The sequence below is a fragment of the Euprymna scolopes genome, chromosome 1 (genome assembly GCF_053919585.1).
Source record: "Euprymna scolopes isolate OS-2025 chromosome 1, ASM5391958v1, whole genome shotgun sequence".
In the NCBI taxonomy this organism is placed as follows: Eukaryota; Metazoa; Mollusca; class Cephalopoda; order Sepiida; family Sepiolidae; genus Euprymna; species Euprymna scolopes.
Genome location: NC_136482.1, coordinates 22,026,400 through 22,043,888, shown reverse-complemented (window position 1 = coordinate 22,043,888; position 17,489 = coordinate 22,026,400). Strand labels below are relative to the sequence as shown.

The following is a 17,489-nucleotide window of genomic DNA, read 5'->3' as shown; positions in this document are numbered from 1 at the left end:
TCGGTTGATGTAACCTCCGACCTTCTTCAAGAATCCAAATACTACGAATAGGCAATCCTCATCTCAAAAAGTCAGAAACGTGAAATTTTTCTGCAATATTTAAATAACTAAATATAATTCATTGAAAGGTTTTTATAAGAGACAATGTTCATTTGATTTCATATTAAGAAGAGAGTTCAGTGAGAAGAATTTGAATATTTCAATGCATAAAATTATACAGATTGGTAGACGACAATAAGTCAATGAGTTGTGTGTGCCTGTGTATCCGTTAATGTGTGTGTGTGTGTGTGTGTGTGTGTGTGTGTGTGTGTGTGTGTGTGTGTGTGTGTGTGGAGTGATTTCGTATAGGAAAGCGCCCAACAGAGGGCCGTCGAGCGATACCGATCTGTAGACTCGGGTCAATTGAGTTCTACTGGTTTATTGAAGCAAAATCTGTTTTTTTAAAGTATTTAGGTGGCTCCAAGACAGACCACTTCAAATAAATTCAAATTTCCCTGATTGGTCCAATATATATATATATATATATATATATATATATATATATATATATATATATATATATTAGGATAGTGCATGTGTTTAATTAACGTAATATTTAATACTTTGTTTATCTTATTTTCATTTTTATTTTTATTTTCACCTTATCATTTATTTTACTTTTATTTTATCTTACGTTTTATCTTCTACATTATTTTTATATTTATTTTAGTTAATATTTCTATTTTCATATATTACATTATTCTTACTCTGCTAACTCATTGCTATATTAATATAATAACAATTCTACGTTTTACTTAAGAGATCGACACTTATATCTCTACTTTATTTCCATTTTTATATATTTATTCAGAGCTGAGGGAACTCATGTGCACAGCTTGCCTTCCTAAAAACAAACTTCCCCTTTAAACGTCTTGCTTTTATGCAGCCTGAGATCGTCTAATTTGTATACGAACGGCGAGAATTTGCCTTAGTTCGCGTGACCGTTGAGGATGAAATCAACTGTCACCATTTTTTGATGTTCCTATTTACTTGCCTCCCCATGAGGGCAGTGTTAGACACAATGTCTGTTTTTAATGTGAGGGGGGGGATCCAGCCCCCCCCAAAAGGGAGCACTCTGGATAGGAACAAAGAGAAAAATGGTTTCAGTCATAAAGAATATCTCCTCCACTATCCGAGGAAAGAAAAGGTGAAGTATAGCATCAGAACAAATACTACACTGTGATCTTGGCCTTAAGGCCATTCCGAGCGTGAGCAATTATACACCTTAAAGACGTGCTGACAAAACACATATTTTGGAGGTAAGACTTTTAGCCCTCATAACAATTTTCTTTGAGAAATAGAATTCATATATTCCTACATGTTTCCTTGACATTTCTAGCCCGCGGCAGTATCTTTCATCAATCACGCACCTCCTATTCCTTTGGAATAAACACAAGTATCAGACATTAACGTTATAAATAACCGATACACACAATGTAGCAGCTCGTTTTCTGCTCTGCAAAACAGGAAAAAAAAAAGCGTATGTTTAAAAGTCTACTTTATGTTTATAGCTGATTGGTCAGTTTTATTAATAAGCAGCCAATCAGAAGACTGGAGTATAGATTGGGTTTGTTTACGAAAAATAAAGATTAATAATATAAAATTTGATGGTGGAGGCGATAGAATTTAAAGTGTGGTCAACAGCCAGTGGAAATCAATAGAGCGAGTTAAGAAATTACATTAATCGTTTTACAAAACTTTCTTTCAGTTTTTAGCACCAAAAAACGAAAAAAAAAAATGGAGAAATTTTGTGATAAAATAACGATTGTTTTTTTTCGGGGGGGGGGGAGAGTGTTGTAAAAATATGTATCATTTATATTTATTTATCACACACTGTATCTCTCTTTTTGCTTAACACATATATATATATATTATATATATATATATATATATATATATATATATATATTATATATATATATTATATATATATATATATATATATATATAATGAATGAATGAATGATTAAAAGTCTATATTCCAAAGTTCATGATGTTAACTATCTTACAATTTATTCCTTTAATTCAGTTGACATATACAATTAATGACAGCGTGTGTGTGTGTGTGTGTGTGTGTGTGTATTCTGTCTGTCTAAGGAATGATCTATACCAAACCCTTTTTTTCTTGTTATATAGGAATTTGGACTTGTGGAACAAATTATATTAAGTCTTAAGCCAATAAACTAACTGTTAGGAGGTATAAATTGAAAAAGAAAATGAACTTGGCAGGCGTAAATCGATTTCAAGTGCTCTTTTATGCATTCGCAAATATACACTTATAGTTTTTCCAATATTATTTTTAAGTTTCTATATGTGGAAGGACATAGCTAATAACAAATAAAGCTGGATAGCTGTATGTTTTGGTTTCGATTCTAGCTGATGGCACCTAAGTCATATTTTAGTTTTGAAATCACTACTACATATTAGATACAATATAATAATCGATTGAGATTAACTCTATAATAATAAATACGAAATCTGAATAAATTAAAAGATCATATTGCATAATATATTAACGAACTAATCTTTTTAATTAATCAGTTCGGTGCTATTAATCGTTTTAGTAATAGAATTGTTTTAATTTTGTTTAAAGGTATTATTAAAAGTTGATTTATCTAATTTAATTTGAATTTAATTTATTTTTTATTATTTGCTGAAGCTAATATAAATAAAGTTTACTTCCGTTTAAAAACGGAAGTAAACTTCATTTATTTAAAAGGTAAACGAAAGAGTTATGAATGAATTAAAAACTTAATTCCGTAAAACGTGACACATAGCTGTTTACAAAGAGGCATACTTAAAGAGAAACACAGAAATATATACATTTACAAATATATATATACATGTGTGTGCCGTGCGTATATGTGTGTGTTTGTTTCATAATAAAATCAACAAAAAGAAACGATGCGGCCTTTATTCCGAAACTCTGCCGGTCAACATACCAAAGTCAATCGTTGAATGTTTAACTGAACTTTGACTAAAGTAAGTATCATGGACAATGTGATATCTAATATTTTAAACCCTATTTCAGTCATGTAAATTGTTTAGAGCAAAATGGATTTCATTTTTATTTTTATTCGTGCTTAATTAAAAAATAAAATATAACGATCAAAGTTATAGAATATTTCAACGTAAACATTTTATACTTAATGTATTTGCATTAAAAATTGAATTCTGTATATTGTACAAAAACCACTTTGTTATTTGAGAGGTAATATTCTATTTACTTTGGCTGGTTTAAAAACTGTCCAAGTGTCAAAATATCAATTCTAATAGATTCCCACACTGCGAAAATTTAAAAAAAAAAATGATGTTTACACGTTATAGTTTTTTAAAAATCAAAGTTTTACGCGTGTTATAAAAGAGTCATATGGTTGAAGAGGTTTCGTTTCGTTGAAAACTCAACCCATTTCGAGTTTTTACACAATCTCTACATTACATTCAATGGCACGGATTCTTAAAGATTATCAATCAAACTCAAACTAAACAAAAAAAGAAAGTTGCATAGTTTAAAAAGGAGTGAAAATAATGATTCCCAGGCAACGCCGAGTAGAATATATATATATATATATATATATATATATATATATATATATAGAGAGAGAGAGAGAGAGAGAGAGAGATAGTGCGTGCGTGTGTAGAAAGAGGCAGAGGGACTAAAAGAGAGAGAGAGAGAGAGAGAGAGAGAGAGAGATATGCAGAAAGAACATCTGGGCATCTGCTAATGTTTATGGCAGCATTTCATTTTTTCTATTTTGGCATACGTGCTATAGATTTAAGAGGAACACTAGTTGGGCCTGATAGGATTTGGAAGTTGAAGTTATTTTTAGGGCTAAAAAAGTCTCCGGCCTTCTTAATCCAATGGCTTTCGAGAAAGCACAAATAGAAATGGGCACTCACGCAGGTGGGATTATTGGTTCTTGTTTTTTATTTTTTGTTTGTTTTTGTTTACTTTCTTTTAATTTCGTTTCCACTTTCATTTTATGGTTTTATTATTTTTTGCTTTTTAAATCTAATTAGTTTTTATTCGTTTTCGTTTAAAAGTTTGGTTCTAGATGAGAGAAATCATGACTCAGAGGATTGTTTAAAAATCGCATGGAAATAGACGCGCACGCACACACACACACACACACGGACGTATACACACACGCGCATACACATACACACATATATATACATACATATAGATATAGATATATAAATTTAATTAGTATTTTATCGTTTATTATTATTATTATTATTATTTCACTCACTAGGACTTCTCACACAAGCCATTATCAAAGATTGGTCACTAACAACAACCGGTGGTCTTCCTTGGAATCTGGGTTAAAATAAGCCTCCCCAGATTACTAGTAATTTTCACCTCTTTCGATAATCTTTGCAAATGATTTTGCGTTTTTGCAACAGTTCTCTGGGTAGTTTCGTCTTTCTCTCTCTTTGATCTTATTTCTGTAGTTCACTTGGATGAAAAAATCTACAATTTGACGGATTCTTTTTTTTTTTTCTTGTTAACTATTATGACGCCGGTCTTAAAGCTTGAATGAGCTTATTTGTTTTTACCTCCATAGTTCCAAGAATTTTGTGTTTTTTATTTTCCAGTAAAATCTCTGGTTTATGTTAGAATCATATGTCCGCATGTTTGAAGTAAAGTCCAGTGGACTACCTTTCCCATGCAGTCGTGTCTGTTCTTATATTCCTTTTGGACTAATTTGCTGCATTTAGTTATTATGTGGTTCATCGTTTCGCCTCTTTGTTCACACAGTCTACATTTACTGTTTTCCTGTGTTTTATCTATTTAAGCTTTAATGCTATTCGTTCTAATAGCGTTGTTCTGTGCAACTGTCAGTAGAGATTCTGTTTTTCTGTTCATGTGTCCTTTTCTTAGCCATGCTCATGTGCTATCGCGATTCTCTTCTTTTATCATTCTTTTGAATCATCCATGTAGTGCTTTCCTCTACCACTTTTCTTGTCTTTTGGATTTTGACTTCTTATTTCCAGTCTTGTTCTTTTTAGCGGTGTCTGTCGCTGCGATAATAAATCTTTCCGTGTTTTGACTCCAAGTATTTTTATACTTTCTATACAGTCTTCTACATTTACTACTACTCTTCCTTTCGATCCTTTTTCACGTAGAGTTGGTCAGTATTTCAGGTATTTTTTTTTTATTATTATTATTATTATTATTATTATTATTATTATTATTATTCACACTTTGTGTCTGGCTGTTGGTATTGCCGATTTTATACTGATAGGCGGATCATAACAAATGAAAATAGGAAATCAACATCTTTTCTCAGTGTTCCCGCACTTTTCGCAATATTCTGGTGGTTCCCAACAAGGCAGTCTTTTGTCTCCAACATTGCAATGGATTCCGAGTTTCTCAATCCACTTGTCAAATCCCCTTGTTCCATCCCCCCAAGGTTCCCATAGCAATAGGTACTACTTCTACTTTCTTCAACTTCCACAATCTTTTTATCTACGTTTTCAAGTCTTGATATTTTTCGACCTTCTTTTCTTTTTCCTTCACATCCACATCAGCTGGAACTGCTTTATCAACGATTATTTCCTTGTGTTCATTTTTTTCCAACAAGGTTAAATTTGTTCTCCTTGCTTCAATCATATTATCGCATTGAATATTCATATCCCACAAAAATTTCACATTATCACCCTCCACCACCCCTTCCGGAACATGCTCGTACCATTTTTCATTACATTTCAACCCTCTTTTCTTGCATATATCGCAATGGACCTTTCTTGCAATATTGTCATGTCGCTTCTTGTATTCCTTTTGAGATAACTTCTCACAACTATTGGCGAGGTGTTGTACATTCTCATCTTTCTGTCCACATAGTCGATATACAGGGGACTTTCAGTCGTTTTATCATTGTGATACTTCACATAATTTGTCTTGAGCGATTGTGTTTGCGCGGCACATATAAAGGCTTCTGTCCCAACTTACATTTTGAGAGCCACCGCCAGGTTTTCTCTTGTCCACTGCCTCTCGCAGATCTCTACTGGACTGGCTATCCATTTTATTCTCAACCATTTGTCTTTCATTTTTTGTGTTCATCAAATGCCTTAAATTCCTTGTTTCTTACTAGTTCACTCTCTTGCAATTGTTCAAATTTTGACACAGTTGTAGACGTAAACTTCGTCTTTTACACATCGTTCTACGACATTTAGTCCTCGTCCTTCCTCTTTTCTTTTCACATATAACCTACCGACACTACTCTTTGAGCGAATAGCGCCATTCATTGTCATCACTTTCCGTGTCTTCCTGTCTTTCATTTCATTTTCTTTCAATTAAATAACACCCAACCCATATCGAAATATCGAAATATAGTTTGATTGCCCATTCAATCTTGACCTAAAAACCAACTGTAGTCTTCTCTTGTATTCTTTTCCTATTATTCCCTTGATTTAAACTTCTTTTATGTGATCCAATTCCACAATACATAAGTAGGTGTATCCTTCTTCTCCAATCTCTTTTATCATTCTCCCATACAAAAGTTCGTTCCTTTACTTTCAAACTTTTTCCCTTTTCAGTTTCAAGGCACTACATTTCTTTATGTACAATAACATAGCCATGTCATTACTGAACATTTGAACAGTTATTACAAGCATATTTAGCTGATGTTTGTTCTTTGAATACAAGTTTAAGTGATCCATAAATAATAAATGGTTTACCCGGGAATCCGTCTTTCCAAATTCATAACACGCATTTACTATTCGTAATATGAACGACAATGATACCACACTCAAATCAAACAACATGCTGTCCTCCCGAAAAATTCCTCTCTTCATATGGACTTCCATGTTTTTCAGGGAGACATTATTAAACGATATCAAGATAAAGATTATTATTATTATTATTATTATTATTATTATTATTATTATTATTATTATTATTATTATTATGTATTTTTTACAACATTCTTTAATATTACTTTTTATTTCGGTTTTATAATATTATATTCGATATTCATGTGTTTTTATGGAATTTTCTTTCAATACTTTAGTTTTTAAATTACTTTAATACAATTTATCATCATAGTCTTTGTATTTCGAACGTGAAATGTGAAAAAAAACCTTGTTTAAATTATTTACTTACTTATATATCTATAATATAAAGCTGAACGTCTGTGTGTGTGTCTGGTCACGAATAGGCTCCTATATGGTTGACTATTATAGAAAATTGATTACATATAATGATAGAAGATGTATCGAGACACAGGAATGGGTATGTTTGATCTGGCATAATGACAATTCATTAAAATTGTGGGGTCAGCGTACGCGCCTGGTCCACAAAGTATGGAAATAAAAAAATGTTTAAATTAAACAAAAAAGTTTGTAAGTGTTTTGATATAGATGTACATAATAATACTTTGATAAGTATGTTTTAACTTAAATAGGGATGGTATAATAAAATTGTGGCGTCTGCGTTCGCGCCTGGCCTCCATAGAATGGAAATAGGCACAAACTTTAATAAAGACTTTTCATATCTATTTAATATAAGGAAAGAAAGTTTAACATTACTTTATATTTTGTTCAGTCTCATTCTTCGTTTAACATTAAGGATCTCAATTTATTTTTAATTTTTTATTTTTTATTTTCTTTCGTTCCTTAATATTAAGATTTACGATTATCGGATATTTTAGATGTAGAAAGGGAGGTGACTCTGTACGTCCGAAATTTTAAAGGTTTAGTTGAATTATAAGTTACCAAAATCCTAATATGTATCCATAACGTCGAAAGGGAAGTAACTAAAGCTGTTCGATATTTTAATGTTTATGTAGGTTTCTATGTTTGGTAAAATCCTAATATTTTTTTTACACAGGCATCACCACTTATCAAGGCCAAGAGGCCACTCAAGGATAAGGGTTAAAGAGTGTACAGTAGAAATTGGACAATATAGTAATCGTTAGTAATGAAAATTCAGTAAATTTGATAACTTATATGGAACGGCTCATCAGGAACTTATTTACGTTAGACTTGAACACAACCATATTGTAGTCAGCCGGAAAGCAGGAAAATGGAAGACAATTCCACAGGCGTGCAGTTCTAAGAAAGAAGCTTTGTGCATGGAATCTACGTTTAGGTTTAGGTACAGATAAAGAGTGGAGGGAATTATTGATAGTGTTTTCAGCTAGACGAATGTTTCTGTGAAAGTTTGGCGAGGGGAGACCATAGACTGAAGCTCAGTCGAACACTTTCCATGAAAATAACGATACATCAGAGACAAACTCGCAACATTTCTTCTGTGAGATAGAAGTTGCAGGGAAGAGAAAAGGACATCTCCTACGAGGCTACGAAGTCTATTTTGAACTATATCAAGACAAGACAAGTCCTTTCTAGCAGCTCCTACCCAGATGTGGCAACAGTATTCCATCCTTGGACATACCTGGTTCTTATATAGATAGAGAATAGCATCAGCAGTGAGATATCTACGGGATCGATCGAAAGATCCCACCATTTTTCCATTTATGATTCATTTATTAATTAAACAAATCCTATTAAAATCAGGCTAACATATTCAAAGTATAAGTTTGTAATGCATATTGATTTTATTACCAAAGATTTAACCTACGTTTGCAATCCAACCATAATTTTCTGAGAATTTTTCGGGAATTAAGTTCTTAAATACTTATCTAATAATGATACATATCCCATTAATAAGTATTCTATTAATAAGTGTATTCTTTACCTTCATGCACGTTTTACTCCAATGAAAGTGGGGGTACACCTAGGTTTTTTGGATTTAATCGTTAATAAGCTAGGATTTTTCAAGTTTTACGTATCTAAAAACAGTATCAATTAATCCCCATTCTTTAATTACTAAGATTGTTTTTTTTTTTGTTGAATTCATATTGCTAATTTTTGTTAAGCTATTTTATTGATCTAGAAACGGTATAAACTATTTCACGATCAATATGACTAAAATTGTGTTCCCAGTTTTGAAACAATATTGCTAATCTTTGTTAATCCTTTTTAGAGATCTAAATTTATTATCTAATAACCAATGATATTTATTTCTTATATATTTTTCTAGTGTAGAATATTAAATTCCAGATGTGCTTACTAAATTTGAATTATTAATCACATCTAATTTACATCATTCTTAAATATTTAACTCTATATTAACTTTTGCCTTACACTCAAGAACCTTTATTTTCCCTAGAATGTTTTTTTCTGCTACATTTAAGACGTGATAGCAAAAATCTATTCCTATGAATGCATCCCTGTATAGCACCCAGCCTTATATATATATATATATATATATATATATATATATATATATATATATATATATATATATATGTACGAGAATAGTAGAAGCCCAAAAATGGGTAAAATGAATTCCCCTCCAAAATATTTTTGCGCCATTATTGATAACTTACTAAAAGTTCAATTTTTAAAAATTATTATTCAATTTTCACCCCAAACAAGGAACAGTGTGACATTGAAGTAGGGGGCTACCATCGAGGACATAGGTTGCAGGAGTATTATGAAGGGAGATAAGCAGCAAGATGTCTGTTCACATTACACTTGAACTTCTGCATGTCAGTACAGTTGAGAATCCCGGAAGGGAGTTCCAAAGTCTAACAGTTCAGGGGAAGAATTTACTGGAGTTTCTTACACCTAGATATCTCTACTGTGAAGGGGTGAGCTTTAGCTGCTCGTCAGGTTTGTCGGGTGTATTCACGTCTAGGAGGCATACGTGCTTGTAGTACGTCAGAGCATTCACAATTAAAGTACTTGTAGAACAGAGAGATGGATGCAACATTTCGTCGATGGGACAGGTGCTGAAGCCTAGATGACAGTTCAGAACCTATCAGGTTCGCGAATCTCTTTTGAACCCTGTCCAGGAGTGAGAGACAAGTAGCAAATGCACCAGCCCAATATGACAACAGTCCTCCATACATGGGCGAATGGTGGCCTTATAGAAGTAAAGGATACTTTCGGGCGTAAGTAGTTTTCTAGCACGGTAGAGAGAGCCCACCGTCTTTGCAGCAGCCCTGGCAATGCTGTCAATGTATTAATTCCAGTTCATGTTCCCTGTAAACTGTAAGCCGAGGAGTTTAAAGGAAGTACTCTCGGATAATGTGTTCTTGGCCATTGCTGTTAGTGGCAGAGAAGGTTTCTTGTAATTATTGAAGGAAACAAACTTAGTGGCATGAAGGTCGTCTCAGAAAAATCAGATCATACGGTATCACTGGACGAATACTTAACATAATTAAATCCTTCTTAGATAAGAGAAAAATCCAGGTTTTTCTCAAAAGTCGTACATCTAAACAATATGATATAAATGCGGGAGTTCTTCAAGGGTCTATCCTTGGGCGTCTATTATTCCTAATATTCATAAACGACCCCCCCCGACAAAATTGTCTGTGAGATGGGTATATATGCTGACGACACCACGCTCAATAACAGGCACGACAGGACAACAAATGAACGCATATCTACAGATATGGCAGAAACACTAGAGGATGACCTCCAATCTATAGCGGAATGGGGACAAAAATGGATGGTCACATTCAATGCTGCCAAAACTAAAGTTTCCTTCAATAATTACAAGAATCCTTCTCTACCACTAATAGCAATGTGTGACACTATATCTCAGTGCCACGGTTGGTAAAACAATCTTCAGCATAGCCGGGTGGCGATTTGTCCATAAGCGTAGAAATACACAGAAATGCAATCCCAGAATTCCCTTTCTTAATCGGTCTCTTTTTTCTCCGGACGGCATGGGGTAAGCACAAACATGTCTGTCTCTCCGTAAACGAGAGGGGACCCCCCTCAAGAATAGTTAAGCATAGTAAGTTTAATCATTGTAGGATATGTAAACTGTAAATTGTTTTGTATAGATAATGTAAAATAAATAGTTAATTATGTTTCATAAATATTACGATTGTATCGTGTTGTGTGTTTTCTCGTGACTGTCATAAATGCCTTCAATTAAACAACGAAGCGGCTCGAAGGACGAAGAAAGGAGATTTCAACTAAAATGCAACCAGGGTGAAGAAGTCATCTGGGAGAATGAAAGAGCTACACCCACATCCAACATCTCAGGTATGCTTTTCTTACAGACCCTAATGACTGGCCATCTTCACATATTCATGAGACCGTTTCTAAGACAATTGGTGTAACACGTGAAGCCGGTCACATGCCAGTGACCGGCTTCACGTGTTATAAATATTGCTTTTAAACGAAAGATTGACTCTTAAAAATAGTCCACGGTATAACCAAAAATAATAGCTACCGACATCTCGACCCGTTTTTGTTGATGTTTCCATGTGCTTATCTTTGGATATTGTTTATTCCCCCGGTGAGCTAGTTGCGTTCCCAGAATGTTTCTCAACAAAGGAACCCTCTCCCGGGGAAGCGATAGTACCATACTATTGGTTCGTTTTTTTTTTTTTTTTGTCGCCGCTTAAAGAACCAAATCCGTTGGCACTCCGTTCTACATTATTAACGCTGCCTAATTGCAGTTAAGAAAACTTTATTGCGCCAGTCAACCACAATCATTCCCATTCCGTGGTGTTTTTTGAAGATTGTGTTAATAAACGTTGTTATTGTTTATAACAAGCGCTTTCCGACATTTTCTTTTGTTTGCTTGGCAACTTTTCTTCCCTTCAGCAACAAACTCAACCTTCGTCGACTGATCCGTACTCATCGCTTTTTTCTACGGATCTTAAAGCAACGTGAGCGTGGAAGGAGACAGAGAAAGACCAGTCGAAATATGTGATGATCACGAAACCATCGGCCAACTCGGGTTCGTGAAGATATCGTACGACAAATGGCCAAAGATTCTTTATCTGAAAGTACATCTTTTAAACTCCTCGGACTAACGTTCACAGGAAACATGAGTCGGAACAATTATATTGAGAGCATTACCAGGACCGCTGAGAAGAAGGTAGGTTCTCTCTACCGTGCTAGAAATCTACTAACGCTCGAAAGTATCCTGTACCTCTCTAAGGCCACCATTCGCCAATGTATGGAGTACTGTTGTCACATCTGGGCTGGTGCGTCTGCTGCTTGTCTCTCACTCCTGGACAGGGTTCAAAAGAGAGTCGCCAACCTGATAGGTACTGAACTGTCATCTAGGCTTCAGCCTCTGCCCCATCGACGAAATGTCTGTTCTACAAGTACTTTAACGGTGAATGCTCCGACGAACTGCAAAGACTTGTACCCCCCTCGACGTAAATACCCTCGACAAACCCGACAAGCAGCTAAACCCCACCCCACACAGTAGAAATACCTAGATGTAAGAGAGGCTTCTACTCCAGTAATTTCTTCCCCAGAACCGCTAGACTTTAGAACTGCCTTCTGAGTCCGTTCTTCCCCAACTGTACTGACATGCAGAAGTTCAAGTGTAACGTGAACAGACATCTTGCTGCCCAACTCCCTGCATAGTACCTCTGTAGCTTATGTCCCTGATAGTAGCCCCTACATCAACGTAGTAATGTGCCTTGTTTGGAGTGAAAATGTAATAATAAATATATATATATATATATATATATATATATATATATATATATATTAAGTATAAACGATTAATTATAGATTTTTAAAAATGCTATCTGCTCTATGTAATGATATGTATTATTATTATTATTATTATTATTATTGTTATTATTATTATTATTATTATTGTTATTATTATTATTATTGTTATTATTATTATTGTTATTATTATTAGCATTGTTATTATTATTACAATTATTGTTATTATTATAATTATTGTTATTGTTATTATCATTATTGTTATTATTATTATTATTATTGTTATTATTATCATTATTATTGTTATTATTATCATTATTATTGCTATTATTATTATTATCTGCTCTATGTAATGATATGTATTATTATTATTATTATTATTGTTATTATTATCATTATTATTGTTATTATTATTATTGTTATTATTATTATCATTATTATTGTTATTGTTATTATTATTATCATTATTGTTATTATTATCATTATTATTGTTATTATTATCATTATTATCTGCTCTATGTAATGATATGTATTATTATTATTATTGTTATTATTATTATTGTTATTATTATTATTATTGTTATTGTTGTTGTTATTATTATTATTCATGTTGTTGTCGTTGTTGTTGTTTTCATTATTATTACTATTGTCACATTAATATTATTTTTAGTATTATGATTATTATTAATATTTTTTATTATTTTTATTATTATAATATTATTATTATCATTACTATTATTTTTTATTGATATTTTTATTAATATTATTATTGTTGTTGTTACAATTATTATTATCATTATTATTATTATTATTATTATTATTATTATTATTATTATTATTGTTATTATTATTATTGCTGCTGCTGTTGAGTATCATCGATTCATTTATTTCGTATGAATCAAATGATTATTGTTGGCATTGGTTATCCAAATCATTTTGATTATTGGAGAATTTAACCCAGTTTCAATTCTTTGACTTTCTCTTGAAAAATAATCTGATAAATTCTCCAAAATGTCATTCTTTTTTTCGGTTTATCATGAGTACCTGTAATGGAGGTATTTTATTTTTTCTCTTGTTTATAAAAAATGTGGACTTGTCGTGATAGTTGTTATACAATTTTTTTGCTAGATAAAATTTTATTTACCTCTCTTTAACCTATGAACTTCACGCTTTTGCCGTATAAACGTCAGCTACTTTAGTCTTGATTATATATTTAAACTTCTATTTGCTGCCTTATACTTTTAATGTTTTCTTTTTTCTTTTTTTTTTTTTTTTTTTTGAAGACACGTTATTTCCACAGAAACGATTGGACAGAGATTGTTTGTTGATATTGAATTCTTGGAGGCTAAGTAAATAATTTTTTCATAAATCTTATTGCCGCATACCTTACACACACACATACACACACACACATACACACACACACAAACACACACACACACACACACGTTCCCGCATGCATGCACACATGTATATAAATATATAAGTGTATATATACGTGTTTATAAGGTACACACACATCTCTCTCCTCTCTCTCTCTCTCTCTCTCTCTCTCTCTCTCTCTCTATATATATATATATATATATATATATATATATATATATATATATACAATGTGTATTTTTTAACCCTTTATATAGATCAGTACGTAGGAAAAGATATTCGGTCATCGTATCTACTAAAACTCGTGTTATTTTCCTGAATAAAATGAAGATCGATTTTAATCAAATACATTAAATTCTACTCATTTCGATTCTCTTAATCGTTTCTATATCGATTGGCCGGTTGTGTGACCGTTTTCTTGAAAAAAATACAAAAAATTACAAAACCACAAAATCCTGGCAGCGAGACCGTTTTCATCGGGCGGCAAAACTCGCTGAAGAAGTTCAACAACAACAACAAAAACTAATGAACCAAACGAAGCGCACATTAACAAATGCAAATGAACAAGAAAAAACGAACAAAAAACACAACTATTTTAATTCAAAATCCAAGCCAATCTCATCAGCGCATGCGCAGCGAGTTTTGAACTATGAAAAACTGGCGTCTATCGCCGTCTTGCGATGCAAGAACAGAAAATAAACGCGCGAAGAGATTAAAATCGTTCTTCTAGAACAACACCCCTCTCTTCCCAAAGCACTACTTTCTTTCAGATATTTGTTTTTATAGGTCAGTGTTTTAATGTGCATTTCAATCGTATTTCACAGTTCAATGGGAGCTGCCTCACTCCACGTACCAGTTTCTTATTTAAAATTGCTACTCGTGTATTCAAGTGGTCGGCACGTATTAGACATGCTAATTAAACATTTTTACTACAGTCAGCACTCCCCATATTAAAATACTCACTTATACGGCATAATCACGTTGACTCAGCGGAAGCATATTTAAGCCTGGTCAGAACTAAAATGGGTGACCATTTAAGTTCTGACCAGATACTGTATGTGCTTTCAGCTTATCTCGGCATTGTTTCCCGTCGTCTTGGATTGCTCTTTGCCACCGGAATCATGCAGTACCGACTTAGGAGAGGAATGGGTAGAGATTGCGCAATCCTTGCTTTACAATTATGCATGTCTTAATCATCATCTCTCCAGGATGATCAGATGGTTTTCGCCATTCTGACAGACGGACATTCGATATACTCACAAACTGGCATTGTATGCCATGGCAATTTAACACATTGATTTTGATTAGATCATCAAAGTTAGTGACTTTGAGTCTAGTCAGTTGTAACTATCAGGTGCTGACAGTGACGCTGTCCTGCAAAGAAACCAAAACCATTATCCCCCCTGACCGAGATATACAATCGACTAGGAACCTCTTGTGATTTTGATATTTCATAGATATTAGCTCTCTGACAATATCGAATTGCGCACCATACAGAGAAGTCTATGCTAGTTACAAGAGTCAGCCCGTTTTAAACTAATGAGGTATCATTTATTAAGGTCAAATTTCATTCAAGGATAAACGGTTTATGAAATTTAAAAAATAGAAAAGATCGGTGGAATGGGCAGAGTTCGAGTAATCAAGAGGACAACTCAACATTGAGATTAGGATTGAAAAGGTTAATGTTGTGGTTAGAAGGGAAGCACACTAGCTGTAATGTGTCAATGAATTGGAAGTTCTTGCAAAGAAACTCTATTCATGGAAATTCCGTTTTTGTTTTAGGTACACGAAGGTATACAAATGTTTCATTTCATAAACACATCAAACATTTTTAAGATAGTCGAAGTTTACATCGACCGAAATGTTTTAAAAATAACAGCCAAATTAGTCAAAACAATTCAAATAATACATATTATCAATCCTCATCTTAAAAAATTCAGAAGCAGAAAAATTAAAATATCGTTGAAAACTTTAATTACAATGGAACTACTGGCGATATGTGATCTTCGTAGATCTACCTTTGATCACTTACCGAAATTATATAACGAATGCGAGTACATCAAGGCTCCTCCTCATAAGAACATGGTTGACTGGTTAAACCATAAATACCGACGGATAGACCAACTTGGAGAAATATTACATTATACGATATACCAGCCCGGACCAATTGTGGTCACATTTGGGCTGGTGTATCTGCTATTAGTCTCTCCCTCCTGGAGAGAGTTCAAAAGGAGGTCGTTAACCTAATATGGTTCGAACTGTCAACTAAGTTTCAGCTTCTGTCCCATCGACGAAATATTGCATCCCTCTGCCTGTTTTATTAGCATTTTAATGGTGAATGCTCTGACAAACTACAAACCCTTGTAATCCCTCGACGTAAATACACCCGACAAACCTGATAATCAGCAAAATCCCACCTTACACAGTAGAGATCCCCAAACCTTCTACTTTAATAGTCTCTTCTCCAGAACTGCTAGACTTTGAAATTTACTTCCGGATTCCAGATTCCCGAACTGTACTGATAATGACAATGTAATGCAAACAGACATCTTTCTGCTCAACTCCCTACATAGTATCCTTGCAATTATGTCCCAGATAGTAGCCCCCTACATCAAAGTGGCACTGTGTCTTGTTTGGGATGAAAACGCAATCAAAAAAACGATTTACTAGATTATTACGTGACTACCGTAGCCAAGACCACTAGCTACTTGAAACAAATATATTTCTTTTGTGAAACTTATTAATGAACAACTTTAAAATGTGAGGATGCATAGATACAAACCCGTGCTTTTGTGTAAGAGTAGGCTTCATGTGCTCTCTCCATGATTCAACAATGACTTCAAAATATTTCGGAGTACAACTGTAACGTTGTTGTTTTCTGTAACAGACTCAAACGTTGTATGTAGAGATAGTCGTAAAAGAAACAAGAACTTTAACAAAAACTTTCCAGGTGCAAGAAAAAGTTATTTATTTTCTTCGTTTACCAGTTGCCAACATGTATTTAACACCAGTATGTTTTCTCTTTCTGACCGCCACCTCGGCCGGCTGTCAATACACGGTACCAAACCCAGCTGGTTGTCAATACACGACACCAGACGTAGCTGGCTCTCAATCGAATGGGTAAGAGGAAAGCCTTCGCATGCTTGCTGAGTTTAATTTTCCACGCGCCTTTTTTGTTTGTTTTTTCTCTTTTTTCTCCTCCTCTTTTTGTTCCGGTCTGATTCTTTATATATGCATTTAAGTACCTGAAGTCACACCCATGTCACGCCTCAAAATGCTAACCTAACTATGTTACACAATATTCTTTTATTTAAGGATATCAAATATTTTGAACTTCTTATGAAACGGATTCGCCAGAAATCCGTACATTAGTTTAGTTTTTGTTACATAAAATATTCAATTTTTAGGTCAACTTCGCCAGCAGGTGATGCATTGAATAATCACGCTTGGTTCTTATAAAATAACACGTAGCCGACAAGACTTTGTTAAAAATAAACGTTGTATAATAATCAACGCTTCCTATTGAACTCACAGTTGATCAGGTTTTTATGAAAATTGCTCTAGAC

The 17,489-nt window shown here is 33.5% G+C and overlaps 1 protein-coding gene and 1 long non-coding RNA gene across 6 annotated transcripts in view; one reads left to right on the top strand and one right to left on the bottom strand.

The window, feature by feature from the left end:
• Nucleotides 1–17,489, bottom strand: part of LOC145285317 (protein unc-93 homolog A-like) — a 719,754-nt gene that overhangs the window by 168,684 nt on the left and 533,581 nt on the right. The gene's annotated exons all lie outside the window — the stretch shown is intronic.
• LOC145285759 (uncharacterized) overlaps nt 1–17,489 on the top strand; it is a 370,328-nt gene that overhangs the window by 342,699 nt on the left and 10,140 nt on the right. For 2 of the 4 annotated variants that reach the window (XR_013869077.1, XR_013869071.1), the window contains exon 3: nt 13,824–13,889. This is a non-coding gene — a long non-coding RNA (uncharacterized LOC145285759). Of the gene's footprint in view, nt 1–583; nt 1,299–2,169; nt 3,022–13,823; nt 13,890–17,489 lie in introns of those variants that run through there. The other 2 variants (XR_013869075.1, XR_013869080.1) reach the window with 2 other exon arrangements.